We start from the raw sequence: 12,052 nt of genomic DNA on the forward strand, positions 1-12,052 counted from the left end.
TGTTGCTGGTCACTGCTGGTGCCTCTTGGTGTTCAAATTCAGAAGAAAGCCTAGATGGAGAGTGGCATTAAGAAACAGGAAAATGTCTTGAGGAAAAGCAAGGGTGTGAAGAGGGGCTAATGGAAAAAATACATACTGCAGAAGGTCCAGCACTGAGCTCCAGTAAGAAGGGGAGAGAGCAGACAAGTGGTGACTATGGGTGAAGTGCCCTAAAGATGTAAGGAGAAATACACACAGAAATAATTCCTTCAGGAAGGGTGAAGACCAGGAAAAGATAATAAGGCTATAAAAAAAAAAAAAAAAAAAAGTAGAACTTAACGATTAGCATTATGGTCTGGGAAAGGTGATGGGAAAAGAAACTTTCTGTGTAATTCCATCCCTTCACTGTTAGAAATGGGGCTCACACTCTCCCATGAATAAAGAGATCAGTGGTAGTAGCAAACCCCAGTAACTTTCTAAAGCATGTCCATCTTAATTTTTCAAAATAGGCCTGACCCTAATGACAAAAAACAGGCAGGTATTATGGTGTCAATTATTCAGTTGAAGCCTGGTGTCTAGAAAGGAAAGTTATCTTGCCCATTGTGAGGTCTCATGTTATTCTAGAGGTTTACCTAAAGCTCAGGCATGTTCACCTTGGCTCTTTTTTTCATTCTGACCTTGTAGAGTGTACCTTTTAATTAAATTCAAGTTTAATCAATAATAGAATATGTACTGGGCACCTCTGGTGCAGAAAACTGTCAAGGGCACCAGGGAGACTCATCATGATAGATTGGGAAGCAAACAGGAGTTGGAAATGGACAGACCTGGGTTTGAGTCTCAGCTCTGCTACTTACTTATAACTGTGGGTAGCATAGTGCCTAAGGCATTTGACTGCTAACCAGAAGGCTGGCGGTTCAAACCCATTAGCCTCTCCTTGGAAGGAAGATGGGGCAATCTACTTCCATAGAGATACTGCCTCGGAAACCCAAGGAGGGGTCACTATGAGTCTAATCCAACTCAATGGCAGTGAATTTGATTTTTTTTTTTTTTTTGGTGGGACCTTGGATGAGTGGGACCATGGACTCCTGTTTTGATCTTTAAAATGAGGTTGGAAATAGTAGCATTAATGGATGTCTGAGTTAAGACCTCATAAATATTGGAGAACTTATGTATATTTGCTTCTACTTAGTCCTTCCATCCCTTCTAAATCAGTTTAGAGCACAAATGCTCTACTTCCTTCATCTATGGCTAGGAGAATCTCACAAGCTAATTGCTTCTATATAAAGTTTCATCTAGTTTCCTACTTATTTATTTTTCTTATTTTCTCTGTTGTTGTTGTTGTTATGTGCCGTCGAGTCGGCCCCGACTCATAGCTACCCCTCCTTGGGTTTCCGAGGCAGTATCACTACGGAAGTAGGATTGCCCAACCTTCCTTCCGAGGAGTGGCTGGTAGGTTTGAACCGCCAGCCTTCTGGTTAGCAGTCAAGTGCTTTAGCCACTATGCTACCAGAGCTCCTAACACAACTGAATAGTGACAAATAAAATAGCAAACACATACCATAGGTTCAACTATGACAGATATGATGATGGAACTGGTCTTTTGCCTAATATTTTAGAAAAGACTCTATGCAAAGATTATTCATATTTGTATGTGCTTATTGTTTTGCTTAGTATTCTCTATTAGAAGTGGCCCTGGATGGTGCAAGCAGTTAACATGTTTGACTGCTAACCAAAATGTCAGAGGTTCGAGCCCACTCAGAGGCACCTCAGAAGACAGGCTTGATGATCTACTTCTGAAAAATCAGCCATTGAAAACCCTGTGGAGCCCAGTCCTACTGTCACACACCTGAGATTGCCATGAGTTGAATCTGACTATATGATAACTGGTTCTATTAGAGATGAAGGAAAAGTAAGTGGTTTTTACTTCATGAAGATTAGAATCTGCTTCGTTTTCACCTGATGCCAGAAGTTGAAAATTAGAAAAATTAACGTAATATTTGGTTTATAGAAGGAGACACATTTTGTTTTAAAAAATGACACATAGTGCACATGTTGGGTGCATCTGGGTCCCACCTAGGACTCATGATTGGCAGGAAGGATGCATGAAGAGGAACGAGAGCAAGGCGAAGTTTCAAGAGAGGGATGGATGCATATGCAAGTTATAAATCTTGAAGAAATAAGAGATTACAACTGAGGAATGGAAAGTCTGAGAGAGGTGTTATTTGAATGAATGCATTCAATGAATTAAAACATTCGAAAGAGCATTATGTAGAAAAATGCAATTTTAACCCTCACTGAGGAAACATTCTGCTTGAGAATAGCCATAGTAAATTTTTAGCAATAGAATTGAACATTTTTTTGGGGAAAAACTAATAAATGGCCTCTATCTCAGTGGTCAGAAAGTAGGATGGAGAACAGATGCCAAAGGCAGACATGGATTCCCCAGAGAAGAAGGGATACAGCCCAGATGAGAATCAGTCCAGCACTGGCGGCTAAGAATTTGAATTAATGCCTAAGGTCAAGTTCAGTCCCATAATTTCAGCCTCCTAGCTCCACACAGGACTGCGTTACCCAAGGTAGCATGTCAGCTCACAGCTGTTGTTGTTAGGTGCCGTTAAGTCAGCCAGACTCATATCGACCTTATATACAAGAGAACAAAGCATTGCTCTGTCCTGTGCCATCCTCATGGTTGTTGAACCTATTGTTCAACATGTGTTTGAACCTATTGTTGCAGCCATTGTGTCAATCCATCTCATTGAGGGTCTCCCTCTTTTTCTCTAACCCTTGACTTTATAAAGCATGATATTCTTCTGCACCAATTTGTCCTTCCTGATGACCACCTCCCAGTATGTATGGTTATGTCTCCACACACTGTTGACCACTATACCTCTTAACCAGGGACCAGCAATTTGATGGACAATTGCCCTGTCACACAAATCCTACCTACAACAGACTGACTGTCAAGCAAGGGGGCTTAAGTCTTCAAGAATTAAGCTTCCCTTTATAGTACATTCTGTTAACTAGAAAATTAAACTTAACAATGACAAAGCAAGGGCTATAGCCCAGGTCTCTGGAGGGATGTGAAGGTATGCTAGAGTGACTGTCCAATAATCACAAAGGCCTTTTGTTCCACATGGAGAGGTCCCACATAATCCCTTCCCAGCACCACTGTGGCGTGTTGTTACACTAACAGAATCTCAGCCAGTTTTTCCTTCCTGTCAAAGTCTACCTCCAAAGGTCTGGGAGTAAGGGTTGGGTTGAGTTTTGGGGAGGAAGGAAGTAAACCCCTCCTGCTGCATGTGAAATGCAAAGCAGCCTCAAGGCATCTCAACACCTCTTCCTGGTGACTCTTCATAGAAGCCCAGGTGGAATGTGGGTATTTCCACAGAACAAACACTCCAATCATGGATGTGGTTGATTGATGGACTGGTGAGGGCTGCAGGTCCTTGGAGATGCAGGGCATCCCACGCTCTGCTATCACCCTGAACAGATCCAACAGCCTGTTTTTGTTAGCTGCCGTAGAGTCAGCTTCTGACTCATGCTGACAAAGGAAACAAAATGCTGCCCAGTTCTGCACCATCTTCATGATGGGTTGAAGATTGTGATCTGTAGGGTGTTCACTGGCTGATTTTCAGAAGTAGATGATCAGACTTTTCTTCCTAGTTTGTCTTAGTCTGGAAGCTCTGTTGAAACATGTGCAGCATCACAGCAATATGTAAGCCTCCACTGACAGACAGATAGGGGCTCAGAATGTGAATGTGACCTTATTTGGAAACAGAGTCTTTGCGGATATAATTAGTCACATTAATATGAGAATTAATTGAATCTGGGTCTTCAGCATGGGAAGCAAGAATTCTGCCACTGAACTACCACTGCCTTCTTAACAACAGTTCTCACCATTCCTTCATCTTCTTTTCACTAAATCTACTTCCTCCTGCCTCAAGAAGCCCACATGGTGGCCATATGTTGGACTTCACTATCCCTAGCACAGTACTATCTTCAAAACCAAAGACTATGAAATGTTCTTTCTAATCAAATTGCCGTTTTCCACCTCCTGATCACATGCTGTCTTGGAATCTCTCTTTGTCCCAATTTTTCCTTTGGTTGCTTGACCTGTCCCAGTGCTCTCAGATTGTTTAGCATTTACCCAAACCAATGCAATGCATTTAGTTTTTAAAATGCACCCTGGTTACTTAAAGGTAAAGAATGCCAGAACTTTTGACTGTGAGTGTAACCAACATTAATTACTGTACCCTATTTTCCTCCCAAAGCACTCTGAAATGACTGTGATTCCCACTTTTTATTATTATTATTATTCTGTAAGCCTGGTCTTAACAGAAGCAGAACTCAGCTTCCAAATAAAGGAGTTTTCCAAAACTACTACAGGTAGGACATGTGTTAGCAGTGCATGTTGGGTAGATGGGGAAGAGGATGGCTATGGGGATGAAGGAAGTGACTAATGGTTCCTTCTCTGTGAGAGAACTCACTAGCAGAATTCCAGGCTCTTTCCTCCCCCCTAATTGGTATGAAAGGAGAAACAGGCCATGAGCTTCTCCATTTATTCTTAGGAATGAGCTGCCCAGAGAATCTGCTGCGCCTCAAGGCTTATCCCTGTGTGTGTGTGGAGGGGGCAGGACTTTGCCAAGTTTGACCATGCTTCCACAATCTAAAATTGGAATTCAGTATTATGGGGACACTGATGATTCAGTGGTAGAATTCTGATCTTCACACAGGAGATCCAGGTTCCATTTCTAGCCAGTGCACCTCATATGCAGCCACCAGCCATCTCTCAGTGGAGGCTTGCATGTCACTGTGATGCTGAACAGGTTTCAGTGGAGCTTCCAGACTAAGATGGACTTGGAAGACAGGCCTGGAGTAGAGGACTGACTATATACAGGCTAACAACAACATTAAGGAGTTTATACTAGGTTGAATAGTGTCCCCTCAAACTTCATTCCATCTGGAACCTCAGAATGTGACCTTATTTGGAAACAGGGTCTTTGCAGATATAATTAGTTAAATTAACATGAGATCCTACTACATTAGGGTAGGCTTTAAATTCAATATGACTGTGTCCTTATAAGAAGAGAGGAGGACACACAGAGACACAGAGACAGACAGGGAAGAAGTCTATGTGAAGATGGAGGCAGAGATTGGAGTGATGCAACTACAAGCCAATGAATGCCAAGTATTGCTGGCAATACTAGAAGCTAAGAGAAGGGCATGGGACAGAGTCTACCTCGGCAGATCCTAAAGGAACCAACACTGTCAACATTCTGATTTCAGACTTCTGGTCTCCAGATCTGTGAGAGAACATATTTCTGTTCTTTTAAGCCACTAAGTTATGGTATTTTGTTAGGGAAGCTTCAGGAAACTAATACAGAGTTTATTGGCTCAAAGATATAAGCCAGATCCTCCAACCTAGCGTTTATCAGCTGTAAAGGTGATCTTTGGGACTCTAAGCCTTAATTCTTTCTTTCATTTCTCAGTTGGTTTAGAGCTTGGGCAGGGAAGAGGGTGCTATGTACCCACATGTGGTATTTGTGTTGTGGAAGCTAAGATAGGCTCGTCTAGGACCTCAGTAACATACAGGGTCTGCATTTACCATCAGTTAACTTCTCAGCACTTTAACAAATTATAAAAAATGGCACCAACTGTAAAAATGAATGATGGCAACATCAGATCTCTTCATCTAACTTCACAAGTGGAAGGAAAGAGAATCATTATCGGCATCAAGAGTCCAAGGCTGATTCCTGTGAAAGGAGAAGTCAAGTCTACCTCTACCCTCCAAACTTTTTCCCAATTCTGACACCAACCACCCCTCCCATAGTATCCTCTGCTTCTCTGCTGGGATTGAAAATTCCTTACAATGGCCATGTAGAACTCACAAATCATACTCATAGTTATGAAGTTTGTCAGGGAAGTAACAGGTTACAATTCAGGTTCAGGAGCAACTCAGGATACTGTTCTTTGATCAAGACAGTGTCTTTTCAACCATACCCATAAGCATGCCTCTCTCTAGCCCTCAGCCTCTCAGCTCCTTGGCCCAGCTTCTGTCCTGCTTAAGCAAGTGTATCAAAGCTCTTTAGCTCCTCCAGTAAGTGTCCCACTCCACTAGGAAGCCTCCTTCCCAAAGGTGCTCAGCCCTATTGCTCTGTGGGTCAGCATATCCACTGTAGCTGCATTGCTCCATGGTCTGGGAAGGCCACTGTGTCAGTCTCTGGTTCTGCTGCCATCATTTCTCTGACACTACTTCTTGTTGTCTTGCACTGTCTCTGTTGTTATAACTCTCTCTCACTCTTTGTCTCTTGGGTCTAGTAGATTTTCAGCACAGGGTCCATGGGACAAAGGACATTCTGCTCTCATCTCTTTTTGGTGATAGTGAGATCCCTGTCTTTGGGATGGCTCATTTTAAGCCTAGTTGTTGTTGTTTGGTGTTATGTGCTGTCAAGTCAGACCTGACTCATAGCAATCCCTCCTTGGGTTTCTGAGGCAGTATCACCATGGAAGTAGATTGTCCAACCTTCCTTCTGAAGAGTGGCTGGTGGGTTTGAACCACCAGCTTTCTGGTTAGCAGTCAAGTGCCTTAGTAGGATGGCAAAATTGACCAATTCCCTTGTTAAGATTCCATACACCTTATTTGCATGGTCCTATCCCCACAAAGAGCTCTGGTAGCATAGTGGATAAGACACTTGCCTGCTAACCAGAGGGCTGGTGGTTCAAACCCACCAGCCACTCCTCGGAAGGAAGGTTGGGCAATCCTACTTCCGTAGTGATACTGCCTCGGAAACCCAAGGAGGGGTTGCTATGAGTCAGGTTTGACTCGACGGCACATAACAACAACAACAATCCCCACAAAGGGTGCCATGCACATTATTTGCATTATTAGCAAGCTAGCCAATCTCCTCAGTGGGTCATATGCACCTTATTTGGATAGTCCCACTGAATCATTTGGTGGGAGTTACAAGACCATGACTAGAAAGTCCATATAAAAAGAATCTATCACAGCACAACAATCTATTCATGTTAGCTGTATTTTCTTAATGTGAATATACCTGAAGCTGAAAAAGAGAGTGCCCAACTCAAGACAAGCATGAACTTTCCATAAAAGGTCAAGGAGAAAATTGATTTCTCCTCTGGTATTTAACACTTACTCCTGCCCATGGTAGCCAGTATGCATTCCAAATAAGGCAACCATGGAACAAGGCCAAGTTGTGAAAGGAGTTTAAGTTAAAATCTTCAAAACCCCAAAATTTGAAAGGAGAGGAAGTAGCTGGTCACTCCCTCAGTTATGGTTCGTCGTAATAGAGCCTGTTTCTGTACAATAGGCTTCCACGATTATCTATTTACAGAAATGTACAAACACAGCCAGCATACGCAGTACCTGTGGAAAGAGCTTGATCAATATGAGTAACAGAGGAATGGAGAAAAGAGAAAATAAAAGATTTTTATCAAGGTTATTTACTTTAAAGATACCTTAAAGACCTGCACAAACACACCTGCTTCTCCAGTGCCAGGGGAGAGCAGAGCAAACATGTCTGTCCTTCAAAAGAAATGTATGGAGAAAGAGACATAGCAAGACTACAAAGCCAGTCTCCCCAGGAGGCGCTAGCATCTCAGCAAGCGAAAGCATAGGACCCTAATCTTCAGATGGGAATTTCAACAAGTGGACTGGTGATCACTGTTCAGAATTAAGCCTACACCACACACTGGGAATAGTGGTATATTAGGGAATGATTAACAACTGGATCGCCAGAGGGGAAAAAACAACTCTGATTTGCAGTATTTGCCAATTTCCGTGATGTAAATAAGGAGCCCTGTTGACAGAATGGTTAAGCACTTGGCTGCTAATCAAAAGGTCACGGTATGAACCCACAGGTGAAAGAGGTGGCAGTCTGCTTCCCTAAAAATTTACAGCCTTGGAAACTCTATGAGGCAGTTCTGTTCTGTTGTGTTTTATAGGGTCACTATGAGCGGAATTGATTCAATGGCAATAGGTTTTCTTTGTGGTGTAAATATTTCCACAACAGCTGATTTCAAGCTACCAATGTGATGTCACTGAATGTGGAGTTGTGAAGACTTGTGAAGTGTTGTTGTTCTTGTTGTTAGTGGCCATGAAGTCAATTCCAACTTACGGCAATCCATGTATTATTATAGAGTAGCACTGCTTCATAAGGTTTTCTTGGCTGTGATATTCATGGAAGCAAATCCCCAGGCTTTTTCTTCCATGGTCTACCTAGGTGGGTTAGAACTGCCAACCTTCAGGTTAGTAGTCAAGCTCAAATCATCTATGCCACCCAGAGACCTTAAGAATGTATATGTTGTTGCTTTTGTTAGGTGCCATCGAGTTGTCTCCAACTCATAGTAACCCTACATGCAGCAGAATGAAACATTGCCTGGTCCTTTCAGTAATATATCAGATAATGTTTCACTGTTATTCATAAGGTTTTCAGTGGCCAAGTTTTTCAGAGGTGGATGGCCCCAACCTTCTTCTCTTAGTCTGTGTTAGTCTGGAAGTTCCCCTGAAACCTGTCTACCATGGGTGACTCTGCTGGTATTTGAAATATTGGTGGCATAGCTTCCAGCCTCACAGCAACACACAGTACAACAAACTGACAGACAAGTGGTGGTTGAATGTATATAGAACAATAAAATGTACTAAAATAATTAGGAAAGGATGAGTTTTGAATATTTATTATATTTATTTTTAATATAATTTATTTAATTATAAGTTTGTGTATTTTAGGAGTCCCTGGGTGGTGCAAATGTTTAAAATGTTCTACAATTAACCAAAAGTTGGTGGTTCAAGTCTGCCCAGAGGGTCCTCAGAAGAAAGCCCTAGCCATCGACTTCCAAAAAGTCAGCCACTGAAAACCCTACAGAGTGAGGTTCTACTCTGATACATATGGGGTTGCCATGAATCAGAATTTACTCAAAGGCAGCTGGTTCGGGTTTTTTTGGTTTATATATTTCAATTTTTTATTAATGACTGTGTCTAACAACCAACTTATAAAATTCCTAAAAATCTAACAATTGGCTTGAGTTGGTAAAAGCTAGCCCAAGTGGGTACAAGCACACCACTGCCTGGGAAATTTTTGAAAATTCCAAAGGCCTCCTCTCTCCTAGTCCCACAACTGCCAGAGGTCTGCTGAGCCAGAATCTCCCAAAGCTGGCACCACACACACAGATTTTTAAAAGCTCAACAGCGTGATTCTAGTAGATACCCTCAAGTGAGAGCCACTGATGTGTCTTGACCCTTCTTTCTACAGAAGGGGAAACTGAGGCTTAGAAAATTTAAACATCCTGTCTATTGACTAATGCATGGCTGAGATGGGGCATGACTATTAAAGTTAGGTTCTGTTTTCTTCCCAAAGCCCTTCTTCCCCCACTAATGTGAGCAACTTTGCATCTATTTTCAAATGATTACGTCTCGTATTAGGACCCATATAGCAAGACCCCACTACTTTAAAATTATTTTAATAGGGGCTATACTAAAGCTTACCTTTATACCATCTATGAAATAAAGGGCTTAACAAGGAGAGCTATTTAAAAAAAAAAAAAAAAAAACTCACTGCTGTTGAGTCAGATCTGACTCATAGTGACCCCTCCTTGGGTTTCTGAGGTGGTATCACTATGGAAGTAAATTGCCCAACCTTCCTTCCGAGGAGTGGCTGGTGGGTTTGAACCACCAGGCTTCTGGTTAGCAGTCAAATGCCTTAGGCACTATGCCACTAGAGTAGAATGTGAAAGAGACATTCAATGTCCTCAAGAAATTTTTAAAACTAGTTTTATATCTATATTTATGTAAATAGTGTATATATTAACACCAATGACTCACATCTACTCAGTAAGGCAAGGTTGGCAATATTGGTTAGTGGTCCATTTAACCTACCTCTTTTTAAAACTAAAGTTCCTCTGGGTAGCAGGATTATGTGTGATTTTTACTTCCCTTGATTTATACTTTTTCTAAATCTTCTTTAGCAAGCATGATGTTATAATGCCACTGTATATTCTTAAAATTATTTTATAATCAGAAAAATTGGCATACAAAAAATAAATCACCCAGTAATTCCAGTTGTACGTGTATACTCAGAAGAAGTGAAAGCAAGAACACAGTCAGAAACCAATGTTCATTGCAGTACTTTTCACAATGACAAAAAGGTGGAAACAATCTAAATATCCATCAACAGATGAATGGATAAACAAAATGTGATATATGCATACAATGGAATACTACCCAGCAATAAGGAGAAATGAAGTCCTGATGCATGCCACCACATGAATAAACTTTGAAAACATCATGCTAAGTAAAATAAGTCAGTTACAAAAGGACAAATAATACTGTATGCTCTCACTTATATGAAATAAGAAAATCTATGGAAACTAAAGATTCTTAGTGGTTACCAAGGGTGGGAGGGAGGGGAAAATGAGAGGGCTTGATTTTATGTTAATGATGGTGGAATAATTTGGAAAAAGATAGTGAGACACCAAGAAGAAACAAAAAACACAATAGAATGAAAGCAATAAATTTATACTTATCATTAATTACACTGAATGTGAATGGACTAAATGTACCAGTCAAGAGAAAGAGAGTGACAGATTAGATAAGAAAAGAAGACTCACTGATATACTGCCTACAAGAGACCCACCTTAGACACAAGATAAAAATAAAGTAAAAACAAAGGGGTGGAAAAAATATATTAAGCTAATGGCAACCAAAAATGATCAGCAGTGACAATATTAATTTCTGATAAAATAGACTTCAAGGTAAAAACTAGCATAATGGACAAAGAAAACAGTACATGATGCTAAAAAGGTAAATTGACCAAGAGGACACTATCATAATAAATATCTATGCACCCAGTGAAAGATCTCCAAATACATAAAGTAAACATTAATGGAAACTGAAAGAGAAAATAGACAATCCTACAAATAATAGGAGATTTTAGCACACCACTTTCAAGGAAAGACAGAACAACTAGGAAAAACTCAACAAAGATACAGAAGACCTCAACAACACAATCAACCAACCTGACTTCATAGAGATACACAGAGCACTCCACCCAACAGAAGCACAATACACATTCTTCTCTAGTGCACATGGATCATTCTCCAGAATAGACCACATGTTAGGACACAAAACAAGCCACAATAAATTTGAAAACATTGAAATACTATAAAGTATCTCCTTGAATCACAATGTTGTAAAATTAGAAATCAATAATAGGAAGACCAAGGAAAAAAATCAAATATATGGAAACTGATTAATACACTACTCAAAAACTATTAGGTAAAATGAATAAATAAAGTATGAAATTAAAAATAAAAATTGCTAAAAACAAATGAAAATGAAAATAAAACTGACAGGGGGGTTCCTGTAAGATGGCGGAATAGGCAGAAAAATTGCACAAACCCTCTTAAAGAGAGAAGGGAAATGAATTAACATAGACACAGAAGATAATCCTGGACCCCTGAGCCTTGAAGGGAAGGATATAGAAGTGGACTAAACCCCAACTAGCAGAAGAATTTGTGTGAAAATACCAAAAAAGGAGACGTATGGAGCTGCGGTCTGGCAGCGATCCTGAGCAATCCTGACAGCACAGACAGCTTGGAGATTCCCGAGTGGTGATAGGACCTAAGAATTAACCTAAAAATCACTGGCTAGCCAGGGACTGCACAGAGGACTGTGCACGGTGACTGGGGAACAAACCAAGAAGGTGAAGAGAAAGGTGGGCTGAGCTGTGGACTTTTGCTGGTCCAGAGGACGCTGCCATTTTGAAGGTTTAAAAAGCAGCTTGACTATTTTGGATATTTTTTAAAAATTTTTTTTGGTTTATTGTGATTTGGGTGAAGATTTACAGAGCAAATTCACCTTCCATACAGCAGTTCACATATACTTTGTCTCATGTCATTGACCACAATTTACCATAATGCAACAGCTTCCCTCCCCACTGGGGAAGAGAATGTTTGTTTAATAAATGGTGCTGGAAAAACTGAAGATCTATTTGCAGAAAAATTAAACAAGATCTGTACCTCACACCATACACAAAAACGAACTCCAGATGGATCAAAG

This window comes from Orycteropus afer, unplaced genomic scaffold (assembly GCF_000298275.1).
Source record: "Orycteropus afer afer isolate SDZICR_OR568_19922 unplaced genomic scaffold, OryAfe1.0 scaffold00137, whole genome shotgun sequence".
Classification (NCBI taxonomy): Eukaryota; Metazoa; Chordata; class Mammalia; order Tubulidentata; family Orycteropodidae; genus Orycteropus; species Orycteropus afer.